Source organism: Bison bison, unplaced genomic scaffold, assembly GCF_000754665.1.
Source record: "Bison bison bison isolate TAMUID 2011002044 unplaced genomic scaffold, Bison_UMD1.0 scf7180017864390, whole genome shotgun sequence".
Lineage (NCBI taxonomy): Eukaryota > Metazoa > Chordata > Mammalia > Artiodactyla > Bovidae > Bison > Bison bison.
The window spans coordinates 1502850-1503380 of NW_011494962.1; the positions used below are offsets into that span (position 1 = coordinate 1502850).

Genomic DNA, 531 nt, shown 5'->3' on the forward strand with positions numbered 1-531 from the left:
GACAGTAGGCTTCTTAAGTATCAGTCATTGTTGTTAGAAGGACCAGTAACTAAGCTTAAAGTTTGTGGAAATCTAAATCCTGCCACTTTCCTTCCTGAGAAGAAAAACGAAACACCTGATCACGATTGTTCTCAATTCCTAACTTTAAACTATGCAGCTCGGGAGGATCTAAAGGATACCTCATTAGCCAATCCTGACATGGAAATATTTACAGATGGCAGTTCTTTTGTTCGGGATGGAAAGCGTAAAGCAGGTTATGCCATGGTGACTGCTGAACAGGTTTTGGGAGCAAAATCTCTCCCCCAGGGAACCAGTGTTCAGTTAGCGGAGCTTGTGGCCCTGACCCAAGCTCTAGAGTTAAGCAAAGGGCAGCAGATGGGCCTGATAATCTATGTGAGTCTACTTCTGCTGACTCCAAATATCCTGAGTCTGCCGTTGGATCCTCAAGACAATGTCTTCCTGTCCTGGGCTCACTCTTATGCTGCACTCCACAATCGGTCTAACTGCTGGGTCTGCGGAGCGCTCCCCTTT

General features: G+C 46.3%; 1 protein-coding gene across 3 annotated transcripts in view; it reads right to left on the reverse strand.

Moving 5' to 3' along the window:
* The window catches only part of STYK1 (serine/threonine/tyrosine kinase 1), a 55232-nt gene that overhangs the window by 5984 nt on the left and 48717 nt on the right, over positions 1-531 (reverse strand). The gene's annotated exons all lie outside the window — the stretch shown is intronic.